Raw genomic sequence first — 19,247 nt, forward strand, 5'->3', positions numbered from 1 at the left:
AGCTAGACTGACAAAAACAAAAAGAGAGAAGACCCATATAAACAAAATAATGAATGAAAAAGGTGACATAACTGCAAAAAAAAAAAAAAAAGAGTTAATATAATATGTCAATATCATGTCAATAGGATGCTGCTCTCTACAGTGTTGTAACTGTAACCTTCTTTCTTTACCTTTCTATTGCTTACCTGGAGCTAGAGTGGTGGATAAAGCAAACTGCCTCTGTCTTCTTACTCAGAGATGAGGGATATGCTTTTAAGTCTGGGCTTTGCCCTATTTAATTCTTACCTCCCCCCATTTTATACCCACACACACCACAAACACACACATGCATGCTCACACATATACATTCAACCACCTCTATATAAGTGACAACTCAGATTGATTTTTTTTTTTTGAATTACAGAGAAATTTAAACAATTTAACTTATCTTCTTTAATTTTTTAAAAACTATTCAGGAGAAAATGCATTCTGTTCAAGAAACTATACTATTCAAGAAATACAAAATGTATTTTTAAATTATATATTACAGAAGATTAAAGGAGATAAATAAACAGAAAAGGGTAAGAAATAAGTGAATATGCACATACGTATATAATCACAGATAAACAGAAATACTTGGGGAAAGAGAACACAAGACAGAAGGACTCAGAGCGAAATCCATGGAGGCAGGTGCCCAATAAAGAAGAGAGGTGGAGATTCAGAAAACTACAGAGAGAGACAAACAGCCTGGAGGCCTTTGACAGACCTTCCTGTTTACCTGGCCTGAGAGGATCAGAACAAGTTAGCACTCCTGTAACCACCCTTCAAACCTCTCCACCACTTGGAAGTCATTCTTTTTCCAGGGAAAAATAATAATTTTTCTTCTTTTATTTACAAATTTTAAATCTGAAATTTTGAAAGATTTGTTCTTTATAAAAGAGAAAATTAATTTGAGGCTGTGCTAGACTCCAGAGGTCCTAAGTTCCCCAGACCCTTTGTCTAGTGTGGTTGGATGTGTGCTATTTCCTATCCAAAGTTCTTGTTGTTGTTGCTTTTGTTACCACTCTGATGGCCACTACCTGGGTGGGAGCCCTTTCTCATGGTCTGTGTCTAAGATCAATATGTACAATGTGGCCCCTGTATGCTTTTACCTTTTCAGAATTCTGCATATAACTTACTATTCCCCCTCTAACTACAGATGAACATAACAAAGAGCTAGGCAGGACGCAGTGTGCTCTAGTGGTGTCCTAGCTATTTACTTGGTCCATGATAGGCACTAAACAAATATTTTAGGAATATTAAATGAATTAGGAGCTATACTTTTTATTCTTACCAAAAAACAAAAAACCAAGCAACATGTAAAAATCCCCAGTATTTACATTCCAAATCCTCTTAAATTTATGAAGTTCTCAGCAGAAGCTCTCTGTATTGTCTTGTGTTGATTAGCTCTTGAGATCAGCTTGAATTTTGGGTATATGTTAGTCTCAAATATTTGTAAAGGCCTAATTTGATTATTCAAAAGTGCAGTAGCATTTTGTTCTCCAAATATTTTGTTCTTATACATTCTCATTTTACAGCTGGAAAGCTTGGACAGCCTCTCTTGAAATAAATAAATTAATTTAAAGTTAACTTGATAACCCCTAATATGGTGTGCTTCAGAATCTAACTTTCATTCCATTGGAATCTGCAAATATCTTCCCTGGGCAACCTACATGAATGTGAAGACACAGGAAGATAAAATGGAGGCATTTGTGTCTCAGAACTCTTGCTATAATCCAAAATATATTATTAGCCATCAGTTCCATTTTCAAGCTTCAGTGCAACTCCTCTTGGCAAGGAATTTTATTTGCCTCTCTTTTTTTCTCTCTAAAAGCTTTCTAATATAAGATTTAAGATTGAGGTGTAGCAATGGCCTTGGCAGATATTTTTTTTTCTTCCCAACCATGCACATCCAACAAGAGATTAAGGAATGAACTGGAAAGAAGCCAGTTTGCAGCCTTTCCATGCTCGCCTCCCCTGCTTTTCTCTCTGTTTTCCTTACTCTGTGCAACTTTCAAGGTGAAATGAGGATGGGAATAGTGCTGGTGGATAGTGCCTGATCACAGCGAGTCAAATGACAGCAGAACCCAGAAAACAATGATGTATGTTTCTTGATTTTGATAGGATCATTTGCTACAGTTAATTGCTTTCAAGATTTCTGTTTCTTATAAGAATACCTGGCTTTTTAAAAATATTTATACTTGGTCTTATCTTCTAATCTTCACTCCAACCCTGAAAGCCAGGTGTAGGGAAAACTATTACCTAACTCTTCTTGCTTTTCTGCTTTTGTCCATAAAATAGGAACTTTTGACTTCTCAGAATTCTCAAAATGATGGGGAAATAGCTTCAACTTTTCTTCTGTCTCTTATTGAATCCTTCCCATGAGAGAAGAGTGCTCTCCCTAACTGGTGATATGGACTAGAGTCTGGCATCCATTGGTCTGGGTTTTTCCATTGTGTCAAACTTATGTTTAAAATTTTTCACAGTAGTGGCCTCATGCATTTGGACTTCTACCTTCTCTTTGACTTGCTCTTTGGACTCTGTGTACTTAAGAAATGAGTGGTAGACGAGATTCTTCTTGCTACTGGTTAGGTTTCTCTGCATACAGTCTAAATTCTCAGCTCAGATGCTCTTAAGATCAAACACCCCCCGAATGTTTGATTATCTCCATTTTTAAAATATGGAAAATCTCTCAGAAAGGTTAGTAAATTGTCATACAGCTAGTGAGTAGAAAAATCAAGGTTTGAACCCAGGTGTACCTGGCTCCATGCATTTTTTTCTCCTGTCCCATAACACTGGCCCTGTGATTCCTGGCCAACACTGAGTCTTCTGAGCCTTAAGCAGCAATACCGTATCTCTGAGTGATTGGGAAGGGTACATATGCTTTGCCCAGGTATTGCATCAGGAAAGTAATAAAAGCTTCAGATGATCTGAATCTCCTTCTTAAAACATATTCCAGCATCTTCTCTCATTGATGCCATTTTCATTAAAAAGTTGCAGTATTTTATGGTTTGTGTTTCATCCCCCTTTATATTTTCCTTCTTACCTCACAGGCAGTTGCTAATAAGTAATAAAACAAGCAAAAGACAGACAAGAAGAAGGTGAAATAGAGACGCAAATGGCATAGATAATCCAAAACAACACAGACTTTTCCTTACTAATCAAGAGCTGATGATTTGCAAAATAATACTGCATTCTAGACAGCTCCTTGCTTTCCAAAGTCTGCCAACTCTACAGTAATTACCTAATCAATAAACACAGTCCTGTGCACTGAACTGATTTGCAGTTTGCAGGTAGAGATATGAGAGTCATTGAGGGAGTTACTTTATTAAGAAATCTTTGCACGTGTACAAGGTTTTATAGCTCACGGTGAACTTTCACATTCATTATCTTGTTGTGTCTGCCAGCAATGGTGTAAGATATTTAGGAAATATATATTAATCTCACCCAATGTATCCAATGTATAAGCAAGCTCAAACTCACAGAGGTTCTATTGGTAGGCAAATATTATACATCTGGAAAGTCTTCATAGTGGGACTTCAACCTAGGACTTTTATTACTAGTTCAAGAGCCTTTTTATTAGATTATCTGGGCTCTGGATCACAATGGATGTGGATCAGGAACATTCACCCTTTTGGACCACTCATTTCATGTTTTTAAAATAATTGTTCCTATTATTTAACCCATGACATTTATGGAAAATTTATAACAAAATAAAGGACATACAAATCACTCAAAAACAAATAGCCTGGAGATGGAACACTGAAAATATTTTACTATGTGTTTTTTCTAACATTTTTATTGCATAATTAATAACAATAATTGCTGACATCATAAATGTGCTAGGCACTACTGTAAGTACTTTATAAATATTAACTTAAAAACCCCTCACATTAACCCTTTGAAGGAAATACTATTATATTCATTTTACTGGCATAGCAGAGTTAAGAAACTTGCCCAATATCTCTTAGTAGCACAGCTATTAAGTGTGTGACTCTTAAGCTCATATTCTTATTTACAATGACATATATATATCACCTCCACAAACACACATGCATACACTCACACACACGTATATACATATACAAATTAAGGATCACAGTCTATTCTTTGGAAACTTCTTTTTTCATTTATCTATATTTCTTGCGTATTTGTACATATTGATCTACAACAAATATTGGTATATATTTTAGATTTATTATAATATTATTGACCATCCCTTATTAATAAATATTTAATTTACTTCTGTTTTTCTCCTATAAATAAAAGAAAAGTCAACATTTTAAACATAACCCATTTTGTCTAGCTCTGATTATTTTAAGATAAATTCTTAGTCCCTGGTTACAGTCTGATACATTTCTTCCAGTAACTTTTCTTTGAATATCTACATTATTGAGTTCAAACTGCACTTGCAATTTTTATCCTGCTTTTTCATTTAGCAGTATATGATCATTTTCTCACATGTAAAAACTCTGTATAAATATCAATATGACAATATCTGAGACCATAAAATAACGATTGAGACATGATAAGAAGATGTTTATGGTGATGACTTGCTTCCAGTTTTGCTCTCTCAAATCCATCCTCCACACCACAGCTAATATGAAAAAGCATCCATGCTATCCCTTAGCTTACACCCCTCCTTGGCTCCTGGTACCTACTGGCTACTATCCCATGTCCCTCTGTGGAGCACATGAGGCCCAGCTGCACTCACACTTGGAGAACCTTTAGTCAGCCCAGTGAAAAGTTTAAGCTTCCCTTCCATGCTATATTTCCCATGCCCTGTTTTTTCCCTCGGGAATGCTTTCTCTTTCCTCTTCTCCAGATTAGCTGCTATTTATTCTTTAAGACCCTGATCAGGAGTAATTTCCTCCAGCAAGAATTTCTTCCCTGATACCACCACACTCTGGGCTGAGCTAAGTGTGTCATTTGTGCTGTCATGTGGCACTCTGGGACAGGAAGAAGCTTGGACCCCTCTCATGTTTGGAATAAGTCCATTCAGGGACAGGACCTGCCAAGACATGACATGTGGGTTCTCCCCAGTCTCTCTTCATGCAGTCCAACTCCATTCTTGAGTAATGTTGTGGAGTCCTGAAGAAATCTTGAATCACAAATTGTCTTGGATCATGAGAACTCCCTGAGGAGAGCAGCTCATAACTGTGCATCCTTCACTCTCTCCCAACACCTAGTACAGAGGCCAGTCCAAGTCTTAGAAGACTTTTCAATGAGGTTTTCTTCCTCTGCTTCTGCAATTGCCAATAACTCTCTTTAGCTTCTGGCTTACACTGGTGAGAAATACAAATTCCTTGCAGGGTAATACTACTTTTATTAGTTTTCTATACCTTAGTGTGAATGAGGAAATGAAAGAAGGATTCAGAGAGGAGGAAAGCAGCCCATTTTGAATGTGGCTGAAGGCCAATCCTGACTGAGATCCCACACTCAAGAGTTGCAGTCAGCAGCCCTAGGGATGCGAGCCTGTGGAGAAATGGACCTGGAAACCCACCAAGATTTCTGTTAGGGTACAAAATAAATCCTTATACTTTAACCTTCCCTGCCAGCCGGAGCAACCAGATGATACCCCAGGGACCTCCCTTGGCTTTCTAGTCCTCTGTTCAGAGCTCTTTATTCAGAGCTCACATACGGGCTACTTCTGCATCCCATGCCAGGATCTGGACACTTCCAAATTTAATTTTATTTGAACAATCCATTTTTTGTCTGGAGGATTTGTTGCTTATGAAGCTAAGATCATAATAAATGTGTCGGCCTGTCTATGATTCCTTTAAAGTCACTTACTAAGCAGTGTCTGCATCTTTATGAATGGAGCAAAGATAGTCTATATATTGCCATTTTTTGCCTTAATGTCCTGTTCAAAATCAAAGTAAACTTGTGACAGATACTTCCTGTCCCTTTTATGCAGTCTTTATTTCAAGTTCCTTAATTGAGGCAGCTTACAGAAATCAGCATCCAAAAATTGCTTAGCCTTCTAGCAAACATTCTTCCATGGATGGTAGGGCCTGAAATCAGAGACCCTGCTGGGAATTAAGTTTGCTGGGGTGGTACTTGGCTTTCTTATACAGGCTATAGTCATCTGAATCAAGTAATTCCCCTTCTGAGTTTCCATTCCCTCCTAAATCAGAAAATTGGTACCTCCCTCCCTCATCCAGGTGCTGATGGAGAGCAGTTGAAAAATGTCCCCAAAGCTTTGGAGTTATGTAGATGCTTTTTCTAGCAGCATCTCTTTCTTAAACTAATGATTCTCAGGAGCTCAGTGTGGCTCAGGTAAAAATTGCCTTTCATCTATTTCTTTCTTGCTTTCCAGATAATCCATGGCTAAAATTAGCAATGCTTAGTTCAGTAAAAAATATTGTTACAGCAGGCAACCACAGTAACAGTGTTTGAGCAGCTTCCCCTTCAGGGAGCTGCCTTTTGCGGGATATGCTTTATTGCTGATTAAATGAAACAACTCACTGCTTTGGAAACTGGAGTTTAAGATTAGTTAAGAGTACCAGAAAATCTTTCAAAAGAGCCATCCCCCTTTATTTATTTATTTTTTTCTTTCCATCAAGGGAAGGAAACCATATCTCAAATTAAGGGGAGGGTCTTGTTTTGAATTGAGAATAAGATAAATCTGCTGACCCACCATCCTGCATTTGAGGGGTCTTTTCAGTAGTAATACTGGGCAATGATATTAATTTTAATCAACATCTTCCTCCATACATCAAGTTATATTTTATTAAAAAGCTTCTCTATGCACTGCCACTGAAGTCCTATGACAAGCCTGGGAGGTAGAGAGAACATGAGTCCCTAATCAGACAAGGAAACTAAGGCTCAGCCAGCCTTGCCCATTTGGAGTGAGAGTCCATGTCTCTTACCTCTGATTTCACTGTTCCTTCACACTTTCTGGCCTGGTTTCCCTATGCCTGGGGGAGTGGTTTGAAGTGGTGGAGGGAGGGAAAACTTCCAAGTTGGAAAGCTGACTCTCCCATGGACAGACTTGAATTTGAACTCTGTCAGCACCTATGGTACCTAAGATAGCAGTGCCTGAGGGAGAGAACCTGTATTTGAATGCTACATTCTGTTCTGTCTGCCCTCCCTTCAAAGGACACTTCTGGGTCCTTATTTTCCTCCAATTTCCACCATCCCAATTCGTCTTCTGTCATCCCTTTCCCTCTGGTCTCTGATCTCCTGACAAAGATATATAAGAAATTAATTAATCTAAATGTATTCATAAAGATTGACAAATTAATAGGTCCCAGTGCAGGGAGTTTTGCACTTAAAAGAGACCCTAACACTTTGACCCAAGTAAATGGCTCCTTAATGCCAGTTTGTCCAACCTGACCAAGGTCAGGATCCAGACCCCAATGTCCTCCATTAGGACTACAATGGGGATTGAAAGGTGTTGAATTTAGGGAGATTGAGTACAATAAACTATTCTTGTGGAAAACTTTTTCTCTTTTGCTATTTGGTAGAGCATCCTCAGGAAATTGCAATTTAGATTTTTCAAAGGATTTACTATTACCTTAAACCTTTGTATCACTATAATTTATCAAGCAGGTATCCTTCCCCCTCTCCATTCCACTCTCAGTGCCCATCCCAAAAGCTTCAGTGGCTTCCCAAGAAGCTCTTGTGCTAGAGTGGAGTTTCTGATCACTGTAGTCACTACAGTCATGCCACATAGCCAGATTTTTTCTCACCCTCTGGTGCCCTGCTTAGTTTGCCAGGGATGCTATGACAAATACCACAGACCAGATGGCTTAAACAACAGGAATTTATTGTCTCACAGTTTTGAAGGCTAGAAGTCCAAAATCAAGGTGTCAGTAGGCCATGCTTTCTCCAAAGTCTGCAACTTTCTGGTGGTGGCTAGCTGGGAATCTCTAACTCAATGTCTACCTCCACCAGGGATTGAGTTATAGATTCTGAACTATAGGCCATCTATCTGCCTCTGTGTTCTACTCCTGCATCTGAATTTCCTCTGTTTATAAGGACTCCAGGCATTTTGGATTAAGGCCCACCCTGAGTGAGTTTAGCCTCACATTAAGAGGATTTTTGAAGACCCTATTTACAAATGAATTCACATTCACAAGTCAGGGTTTAGGACTTGAATATGTCATTGTGGGGGACATAATTCAATCCATAATATGCCCTGACCACAGAGCTTCATCATTGAATCTGTGCTCCCACTGGCCTTGTGCTGCTTTATGAGGTCAGGAAAGGGAAGAGCTCACCACAGGTTGGGTCCCTTAAGTCCAAGAGGGATCCAATTCTTTGAAAATTGGATTTTGTGTCCTCTCTATGTACTAGATTATTTTTCAAAATGATGATTATTTTGATGAGTTGTCAAACTTGATGTCATGAACAAGTGCTTATTGGCCCTTCTCTGCCCTAGGTAATGCAGGAGAACAGTTTGTGTATAGAAGGCTCTTCTCAGGCACAGTGATCATACTGGTCTGCAAGATATGTCCAGCTCTGCTGCACTGCAGTAATGCAGAATACTCATTGTCAAACACACTGGATACAGTGGGTCAGATAAAACAACTACACGCATAAATATATTTCTGTGTCAGAAATTATTTATTCTGAGTGATGAAGTCTCCTGTGTCTCTCCTACCCACAACTCTCCTCTCTTCTGGGCTCCATGGTATCTGTATCTAAGGTCTTATCAAATTGTATTATATTTGCCCATTTTCGTAGTTTTCTCCTGAGGGAAGTACTGTTTCATTATCTCTGTAACTGCAGTATCTAATATCTTTGAATGAATCAGACTAAGTGTTTGCAAGAAAATACTGATGATAAATAGGTCTTGTCTCACATGTTAATTCTTATCAGCTGAAAGTGGCTTCCCAGGTATAATGCAGTGATTGATTACTAATGTCTGACCTGGGCAAGGATGGGGGATCCTGTTGGTCCAAATCTGATGTTGGATACATGCCACCTCTGAACTAAGGCATGCATGGTAGTGAACCCTAGTATGCTGTGACTTTTCCATACATGGCCTAGTTTGTAAAATGTTGTCTTTTTTGTGTCTGGTTGAGTGGATAAGTATTCGCAAGGCCACTCTGCTTACACTGATCACTGTAGTCACTACAGTCACACCACATAGCCAGCTTTCTTCTCACCCTGATGGTTTTAATACTAATTAAATTACAATCAAAGCATTTATGAAATGTAAAGAACATAGAATACTGAAGTTTTGAGATCAAAAGATAAAACAGCTTGGTTCTAAGGGTAAGTAGTCTTAAATTGTATGAGTAAATGACTAGCTAAATTTTCTGTGTGTGCTGTAGCAATGCTTACTCCCTTCTATGCCTCTGAGAAACATCGATGCTGGATCAAACTCAGTATTCATTAATTTAATTGGCTATTGCAGAAACAGCTAATGATCTCCCAATATCGATTCCTCCCTTTTTCTCTTAGTAACAGGATCCTCAAGTTTCAGCTGGGTGTATGTAGCCCAGCTAAAGACTGCATTTCCTACCTTCCCCTTCAAGCAAGGTCTGGCCATGTGACTCAGTTCTGACTGACGGATTATGAGCAGAAGTGATTTTTGGAACTACCGGTTGTGTGTTCCACTTCGTTTTTTTTGAGGATTTGATGGCGAGAACTAGGGAAGTCATCTTAGACCACTAGACAGAATCTGTACATTAAAGATGGCAAACCTCTGAGAGTAAAGAAGACTGGGTCCCTGATATCATGGAGCATCAATGTCAGTCCTTGCCTAACTATGCTCAGATTATTATGTGAGAGAGATATAAATTTCTTTTTTCTATAAGCCACTATTATTTTGATTTTGGTTATAGCAGCTGACTGTCTATCTTAACTCTTACAGTGTCTTCTGTTTGTCATTCTTCCTCACGAGAACACTGAAACCAGGATATGTTGTACTGGGGTAGGAAAAGTCTTGAAAGACTACACTGAAGGAGTGGGAGATGATGGTTCCTGAATCACCAAATCCAAAGGACCATACACAGGTAATTGGATATAATTTCCTGGCACTTATCTCTTGACTTGGGATGGAATGGTTGAGATTGCAGGCTTTGTTGTAAGACTCCTGAGTCTGCCCTGGAATCTTCCTTTACTGGGTCTGCCTTTATTGGCCCTGTCAGAGATAGTTAGTTTTTGCCCCAATCTATTTTCCTTTCTTCATTTAATAATAGAGTCCCAAGTTATCACTGGCCATGTGGCTTCCCAGCTTCCCTTTCAGCTTAGTATAGCCATATGACCAGGACTGGCTTAGTGGACATGAAATCTGTGCAATGACACACAGATCCATAATCAGAAGCCCCCCATCCTTGCCCACTTTTTAATGCTCTATTGTCATTGTCTTCAAAGTCTTAATAATTTTTAGCAAGGAGCCTCACATTTTCATTTTAAACTTATCTCCATTGATTATGTAGCTGATCTTGCATATGATTAATGAAATGTTAATGGAGCCTTGGAAAATTTGTTTAGTATCTTGGAGCCCCCTTCTCAGGTAAAATGAGGAATAATAATAATAATATATCTCATAGAATAATTGTGGAAATTAAATTGAAAATATAGGTATAGGAGAACAATATCTGTCACATAGAAAGTACACAATAAATGGCAGATATTCTAAACTGAAAGCAATCAGTATTTTTCCCTACTCCACTGTGACCCCACCATACTTAACCAAATTCCTATGAGAACCTACTTGTATTCCTCATCTGACAGAAACTGGTGATACAAAGTGTAATAGGATGTATAAACTTTGTCTATGAACAAAACAACCAACTTTATAAACATTTACTGCCCAGAACACTGTCTCAGATATTAGAGAAACATTGAGACAGGAAAGAGACTCATAAAGAATCTAACTCATAACCTAACAGGGGAGCCAGGTGCACATATAATACCTGTGGTACATTGAGTGGATTCTAATTTAGTATGCTATGAGAGTTTGAGAGTAAAATGAGTGTCCTGGAGATTAATCACATGGATGGTCGGATTGTATGGTCAGACAAGTGTTAAGGGTATATTTAGGGCATTTCTCTGGGTAGAATTTAGGGTATTCTGTTGTCAGGCTCATTTGGGCTCATTGACTTGAAATGGAATGATGGTCAGGGTGCAGGCCCTTGACAATCAAGTTTTCTAAGATAAATGGTATAATGGAGTTGGGTTCGATGGAATGATGGGTGTGCTGGTTTGAGTGTATTGTGTCCCCCAAATGCCATTATCTTTGTGGTCTTGTGTGGGGCAGGCGTTTTGGTGATGGTTGGATTTGCTTGGAATGTGCCCCACCCAGCTGTGGGTAATGAGATGTTCCCATGGAGGCGTGGCCCCACCCATTCAGGGTGGGCCTTTATCTGTGGAGCTATATAAATGAGCTGACTCGGGGGGAGGAAAGAGAGTGAAGCTGGGAGTGATGTTCTGAAGAGAAGCAAGCTTGCTAGAAAGGAAAGTCCTGGGAGAAAGCCGTTTTGAGGCCGGAGCTTTGGAGCAGATGCCAGCTGCCTTCCTAGCTAGCAGAGGTTTTCCCGACGCCATTGGCCATCCTCTGGTGAAAGTACCCAATTGCTGAGGTGTTACCTTGGATGCTTTGTGGCCTTAAGACTATAACTGTGTAGTGAAATAAACCCCCATTTCATAAAAGCCTATCCATCTCTGGTGTTTTGCATTCTGCAGCATTAGCAAACTAGAACAATGGGGGCTGAGGATTGGGGCTAAGGGAACAGGCTTTAGCCAGAGGACACTGAGGAGGGGATTCTAGTAAAGTGAGCTACACAAGCATGGACCCCTACACCACACCCAAACAAGCATCCTCTCTATACAGAGGTGCCTCCTGGCCCAGTGACAGGAGAGTATTTTACAGTAGCTAACAATGGGCTCTGCTACAGTGGCCATCTTGACAGAAGTACAGCAAGAGGAAGGGAAACAAAAAGTATAACCACTAATGATACAAAGGACTTACTAAGTACCTGGCATTTAATCATCCAAAGATCCTATCAGATGGATACCTTATTACCTTCACCTTCAAAAGAGAACACAAGCTCAGAGGAGAGGGGTTGCAAAATTGGCCTGGGATTGCACAGCTAGTAATAGGAAGCTGGACGCCAGCTCAGGTTTGTTTAACTTCAAACCAGGGAGCTTCACTACTGTGGTATACTTCATTTCCCTATTGAAGTCTTCGGAGGAGAAATACTCTTATTGCCTCAGTTTTAACAATGGGAGAAATGTGTTTCTAAGTGACCAATAGGAACAAGTTGAAGATATTTTTAGTTGGAGTACTGTTCTAAAAAAGGCTGTCTCATCCCAGTCTTTACTGGAGCAGCCCTTAGGGAAAGGCCTCATGGGAAATTTAGTTTGTCCAAAGACTGCCTCCAGATGTGTGGCTTTGCTGAGGTGTTGCCATCCATCCATTTAACAAGAATTTATTGAGAATCTGCTGTGTGCTAAGTGTTGCTCTTAGTGCTGGAATATAGTAGTGTACAAGAACTTGGTATCCCTATTCTCAAGGAATTTAATTACTTCATCTAATAATGAGACAACTAATAGACCATTACTATTCAGCTTAATAATGGCTCTGATGGAAGTACTTAACACAGACCTGCATGTATAAAGGCCATGCAAAGAATGTGTACTAGTGAAAGCTGAAGTTGAAGCAGTAACCAAGGGCCAGATTATGAAGGACCTTGTAGCCCTAATTTAATGGAATTTATCTCAAGGGTAATAAACAAGGTGAATAACATGAGATTTATATTCTGTACGGGTCATTCTGGAAACATGGAGAAGTATTGGGATTAGAAAAGGCTAGAGATTGGGAGCCCAGTTGGGAGGCTAGAAGCATTGGTTGGGTAGATACCTCCTAGGTTATGCCTCAACCATAGAGGGGCGTGTATGTACCACCCCTTGCTGGAAGGATGCTGATTAAGAATGCACATGGAATGCAGAAGATGATGACAAACATTTATTTACTTCCTTTTGTAGTTCATATAGAATTGATTTCCACCTGGACTGGGGACAGGAATCCCTTTGCCCTCTAGTCCCTTTCTTTCCTGCCACATTCTCATGAAGTAATGTGGGGTGAATGTGTTTATATGCAGGGTGGTGGGAGTGGGAAATCCAGTGAACAAGAAAAGAGACATGCAGCAGGTGCCATGTTGTGGAGATACACTAAAGGCAGAATCTGGAGTTTCAAGCATAAGGTCAAGAAAGGGATAAGCACAAAGGGAAGAACTCATTGTGTAGAGGCCAGTCTCTACCTAGGTGGAAGGGAGAAGTGATTCCTGCCATGCAGGCAGACTGTAGGGTAAGTAAGTTTCTGGGGAGCAGCTAATTAATTGGTGCTGCCAGCTAAGTACAGCCATAAAGGCCATCTACCCAGGGGTGAGCTACCAATATTGAATGGAAGCTGAGGAGCATAAAAAAGGCAAGGCCTAACTAGTAAGTGAGTTCACTGAAGCTCTGAGGTGAAACAGGGGAGTTTCCACCTGCAGGATTAGGGTTTTTCTTGTAATCTTGTTTTAAATCTGCTCCGGTGCACAGAGACTTAGGCTGTCAAGGAACTGGACACTTCATGTTAAACACAGTGATTCCTCCTCCCCATGGACCTCTCTGCTCCCCTTGGTCTCCTTCTCACCTTCACGGGCATCTGCCGCAATTCTGTCCAAACCTGGCCTGCACTCTCATCCAATCATTTCTTCCTTTCAGTGGTTTGATCCCAGCCAGTCCTGTAATGATTCTCCTGTATTCAGTGGCTGTCAGCTCTGCTTACATTAAAATGAATAAGAGAGAGAATGAGAGAGAAGAAAAAGAAATTACAGAATAATCTGGACACTATGAGAATTAAGTAAATAGGTAGGGCAATACATTCCACATACCTTGGACTAGACTTAACCTACCACAGGGAAAACAGTCCTGTATCAACACTTGCAGGATTTGAAGCTATAAGGGAGATATCTGAGCACCATAACGTTAGGAAAGGTTTTTCTACACCTTTTCTCTGACTGAGGAGTGTGGGAGGAAGGATAAGCGTAAATGATCTTAGGGATATTGGCATGGCATTTCAAGAGTTTGACAGAATTGAATCTGGTCTGAATAGCAAGTACTATCTGCTCAAAGATTTCTTAGAATTTGACTGGTCTGTGTTCATGCCCTTTCTGTTTCAACAACAGTTTTATTATTCACTAAAACTTAGATTAGGCTTTGTTCTGGTTTGCTAATGCTGCCGTTATGCAAAATACCAGAAATGGATTGGCTTTTATAAAGGGGGTTTATTCAATTACAAATTTACAGTCTGAAGGCCATGAAAATGTCCACATTAAGGTATCAACATGAGTATACCTTCATAGAAGGAAGACCAATGGTGTCCAGAAAACCTGTTAGCTGGGAAGGCATGTGGCTGGTGTCTGCTGATCCTGGGTTGTGTTTCAGCTCCTCTCTCAGCTCCTGTGCATTCATCAAAATGTTGCTCTTGGGATGTTTTGTCTTCTCTTAACTTCCCTGGAGCAAACTCTGGGTTATCATTTCCCAAGCGTCAGCAAAAGTCTGCTTTCCACGGCAGTCTCCAAAATGTCTCTCTAAGCTGCAGCTGCTCTTCCAAATGTCCTTCTTAGCTGCTCCAAGTTCCTTCTGTTTGTGAGATCTTTTATAGGACTCCAGTGATTAAGTCAAGACCCACCCTGAATGGGCAGAGTCTGAATCACCAGGGAAATAATTTACTCAAATGTTTCACCCACAGTTGATTGAGTCACATCTCCATGGAAACAATCAAAAGATTACAACCTAATCTACACTAATACATATGCCCCCACAAGATTGCATCAAAGAACATGGTGTTTTGGGGGACATAATACATCCAAACTGGCACAGGCTTTTTAAATATGCTGTCTTGTTTGTGCAAGGCAGTGAGTAAGTAAGAGTGGATTAATTCTCATTAGTAGGATCAGTGCAGATCTGAGCAAGCACTTACCACATATGGATTCTTACTACTATTATATGTGTGACTTTATCCCCACCTCTCCCCCAACATACACATATACTGACCCCATTCCCTGCCACCAAGATACTGCATACTCCTCTTGGGCAAGAACAGATCTTTTTAAATCTCTGTTTACTCTCATAATACCTAGCAGATTTGCCATGAATACACCTTTATACTATATTTTCCAAAGATGGCTGCACCAATATATTCCATATCACATGCTCTTCTTACAATGTCATGTTAGGCACCTCCCATTAACAGGTGGGGCTCTTGTGCCTTGAATTTGGATGAGCCTGTGACACTCAAAGACACTATGTGACTTCTGAGACTAAGTTATAAAAAGGCAGTACTGCTTCTACCTGGTCCTTTTTGCATGTTTGTGATGAAACCCAGACTCCATGCTATAAGGAAGCCCAGGCCATATGGAGAGACCATGCCAGCTCCAGTTGAGAAGTTGAGATCCCAGGTGTCACTTATATCAGCCTGCAGACATGTAAATGAATGAGCTGTTAGTTAATTCCAACCCCTCCCCCACCTCCAGCCTTCAAGCCGCTCTGATAAATGTCATGCGAAACAGAGAGGAAACTTCCCCTGCTGAACTCTGCCCAAATTGCAGATTCATGAGCTAAATAAATCATCATTGCTGTTTTAAGCTACTAAATTTTGGGGTAGTTTGTCATGCTACTATAGATACTTAGAACAGCATCTATCAAAACCTCTCCTTTATTTTATTAATTCATATTCATACCTTCTCTCCCCAACTAGACTGTAGGCTCTTTAGAGTCAGGAAAGTGTTCAGTCTAAACTTCCAGAACTTCCCTTCACATCCCACTATATTTTAGTCAAACTAAATTCCTTGCTGCTGTCTATACGTGATCTTAGTTTTCTAGTCTTTCTATGTGTGATCATGCTATTCTTTTGTCATGAGTGCTCTCTCTCCCATCTGTGCTTACCCAAGTCTTACTCATTTTTCAAGCCTGAATTACATGCCATGTCTTAAAAAAGAATTTCCTGATTCCATCAGTCAGAAAAGCTGTCTATCTCCTCTGACTCCCATAGAATTATAGATTAATTTGTCTTACTAGTATTATCATAGTCCACTTTATAGTACAGCTACTTGTGTACAGATGTTTTTCCACTTTTAGACTGTCTTGTCTGTCTTTACATTTATTCATACAAAAATATTTATGGAGCATTTAGTACTTGCCATACACTGTGTTAGACACTGGGTATAGAGCATCAAACATGATAGACCTTGTCCCTGCCCTGATAGAGCTTATAGTCTAGTGAAGGAGACACATTAAATAAACAAATGTTTGGTTAATGGTCAGTTTTAAATATTTAACTAAATTTATCAATCAATCAATCCAGGAATTGAGATTTCCTTTGAGACCTTGAGAGGCAACATGGAATAGTAGAGATCTGAGTTTGACTTCCATCAACATCATTTACTATCTGTGGATATGGGTCAAAGGCCTTCACTCTCTATGCTTTACCTCCCTCACTGATTATGAGATAATTTTATGCTCTTCCTAATATTATTAATAAGATAACATATATAAGCTCCAGCTTTTGTGCTGGGCACACAGCAGGCATTCAACTAATTCATGGTTCCCTTTGTTCCCATCTCCACTGCTTACTGTGGAGCTCAGTCTTCAGCTTGCACTCAACTAATGAGGTTTACTAACATCAGATACTCAGGTCCTGAGTTTTCCTGTACATAAAATTCCTTCTCTGGTGTGGGTGGCACTGAATTTTACTCCTTTGTCATAGGGGTGACTCCTACTCATTAAACAAAGTACAGTTGAAATGGCAGTTCCTCAGGGAGACTGTGATCACCACCCACCCCAGTCCCTACCAAACTATGCTAGTTCCTCCTTTTCTATGTTGTCATGGCACCCTATACTTCTTCACAACACCTGGCAAAACTGTAATGAATATCATTATTTCAACTTTCTATCACTTCTTTTCAACATGAGGGCAGGGACCAGGTCTGTGTCGTTGCTGTTACTCCCAGCACCAAGTAAAGTGCCTACCACATAGGAGGTACTCAATATATATTTATAGAATGAATGAATTTGGGTAGGCTCTTCAGTAGCAGCTGGAACCCCAAGAGAAGAGAAAGTTGAGAGGGCACTGAGTCAACAATTTTTCATTATACATTCTTCCCTCCAACAACGTCACTACCACCACCAGAGATCATTCTCCTTGAGCATTTTTATGTTCAACCGTGAGAAGATTCTGAGGTCAGAGGTTGAGAGGAGTCTTTGTTTAATGGCTTCAAAGAGAATATGCTCAATTTTATTTTGCCAGCTACTTAAGTTTCTCTGAACAACACCTCCGGATTGCCTGTGATGACCTATGGAAGGTATAGTGAATGAACTTCTCCAAATCTGATGTTTTAAGCAAACAGGCAAGCTACTTCCAGTTGAGTTGAAAATAGCAAACCTAAAAAGATACCTGACAAATTGAGAGAGTTAGAGTTGAACTAAGTACACTCCCTGAGACCATCACGCTGTGGTACCATAAGCTTTCTAGAGGCATTAAATCCCACAGTTTTCAGAAGTTAAGAGGCTCACAGAATTTTAACTTAAAAAAATAGGTAATAGCTGTCCTGTCCTGCCCTGGGCAGGTAACAGAACATTCTCCCAACAAACTCAAAAACAGGCTTTTCTGTTCTTTGCTCATAGCCAAAGAGTTCCAATAAATCCAATAAAATTACTTCACTTCTCAAAGTATGAGGCCAGATGTAGCAAAGTAACAAAGAAAAGGAAAAAAAACCATGGACCCTCCTTGCAAATATTAGCATTAACTATTTTCCTAGCAACTTGAGGCTAACATCTCTATGGGATCTAGTTAAAGAAATTGTACTAATAATTACCAAAATGCAGGACATAGTTCCAGAGCTGCTTCCTAGCTCATACCACACCAAAGCACTGTTATGCAATGATGTGTTTAGTCAAAATTAACACATTTACTTATTTAAGACCCTTATGCCCACAAAGATTTATTAGAAGAGTAGGCCATAATTTTAATTCAAGTTATGTCACTTGCATAAAATTCCACATACCTTTTAAATTGTAACAGATTGGAAGTGTCTCTCCTTACAGAGAGTTAGAAGGGGCCGCCGAGACTGAGAGAAGATAGAATTTTTAAAAGAGAACTGGGCCTGCTATAGGCTGTTTTTCATGTATCTGGAGAATAATGTGCAGAAATAGAATAGACTCTATTACCATTTTGCTATCTCTAGTATTTTTTGATTACCAGATCCTGGGAAATTCATTCATCTCTGCTTCCTTTTTATTCCAGATGTGTCACTGCCATTAACATGGAACAGGGAGGAAAAGTAAGACTCAGACATCTCATTTTCCCATAAAAATTTTCCTCAGAGAAGCAAAAGGCTTTCTTTTCATCTTACATGGAAAAATCTTCATTGCAAATTTCTATGAAGTTTCCCTTCCCTAATGAGATCTGAATATTGTACCAGCTGGCAGAGGCATATATTATCTCTTAGGTGTTATTCTGCAAACAAACACTGTTTTTGGTTCCAATAGTCCCTGCTTAATAAAATATCTCATATGTTAATATTGGAAATACGAAAACAATACCGTCATCATAAACGCTTTTATTTAGCAAACATTTAATGAGCACTGCACAAGGCACCATGGGAATAGAAAATTTAATGAAGGGAAGACAGTTTCCAGCTAAAATGAGGAGAACAGAAACACCCTCCTGAATGTAACAACCAACCTAGCAACATAAATAAGTCGGTTGTTTTGAGGACACTAGGCGTCAGACAATGAAGAACAGTGAACCCTGAGAGATAGGAAACAAATGAAGTGAGACCTACATTATCTCAGCTTAATGCCTAGACAGGGTTTCCAGGTTTCAACTGTCACAGCCCAAGAGGGCTTTTGCAGCTGAAGGTCTAAAGAAAGCACCAGACACGTTCTGAGATATTAGCTTTTATTTTGGGGCTTACCAACAGGGTGGGAAGTAGGTCAAGTTGTCTTGTGTTCAGGAGCTGCTCTGAATGGATTCAGGAGCTGCTCTGAATGGTGGCAGGTTCAGAGCTCAACATGAAGATACTCCGCAAAAGCAGGGAGTGCTAGGGAGTGGTTTATAAGGGTTAGGACAAAGACATTCAAATGGGTATGAGAGGAGCGGGGGTCTTGTGACACAGTGAGGGATTGATTGTAGCCAACAGGGAAGAGGGGAGGATTATAGATTATCATCAGGGAGTTTCAGGGAGGAAGTAGTTTCAGGAGGGAGGTAAGGTATGTGCAGT

The sequence above is a fragment of the Choloepus didactylus genome, chromosome 6, assembly GCF_015220235.1.
Source record: "Choloepus didactylus isolate mChoDid1 chromosome 6, mChoDid1.pri, whole genome shotgun sequence".
NCBI classification, from domain to species: Eukaryota; Metazoa; Chordata; class Mammalia; order Pilosa; family Megalonychidae; genus Choloepus; species Choloepus didactylus.